At 42.9% G+C, this 359-nt stretch overlaps 1 protein-coding gene across 1 annotated transcript in view; it reads right to left on the minus strand.

The window, feature by feature from the left end:
* The window catches only part of LOC119585125 (active breakpoint cluster region-related protein-like), a gene marked incomplete at its 5' end in the record, with an annotated part of 19,763 nt that overhangs the window by 18,972 nt on the left and 432 nt on the right, over window positions 1-359 (minus strand).

A 359-nucleotide genomic window follows, 5' to 3' on the forward strand; every position in this document is an offset into this window, starting at 1 on the left:
ACTAAGAAAATTAAAAATAAGATCAGTATCACGGAATCTCATGAAATGAAAAAGCGAAGGTATACGCATCGCGGGAAATCAGGAAGCAATTTTTCAGACAGGAAGGCGTAGAAACTTACCATATACACATGATTGCCGATGAATTTCCGAGGTAAGGCTATAGCAATTTTAATAATCTAAAAAAAAGTTTTTCAATCAGGATCGACCGCCAGAAAATTTACATGGCCTCCCAGACGACATAATCAGTGCTCTGGGGAAACCGTTCATGTCGCCCACAAACGCCGTCAGAAAGCAACATTTCGGAAGCAAGCTTAAGCTCTTCTCGCCACGGGACGTTTGAGACTCGAACCTACCGGCGC

This window comes from Penaeus monodon, chromosome 19 (assembly GCF_015228065.2).
Source record: "Penaeus monodon isolate SGIC_2016 chromosome 19, NSTDA_Pmon_1, whole genome shotgun sequence".
Classification (NCBI taxonomy): domain Eukaryota; kingdom Metazoa; phylum Arthropoda; class Malacostraca; order Decapoda; family Penaeidae; genus Penaeus; species Penaeus monodon.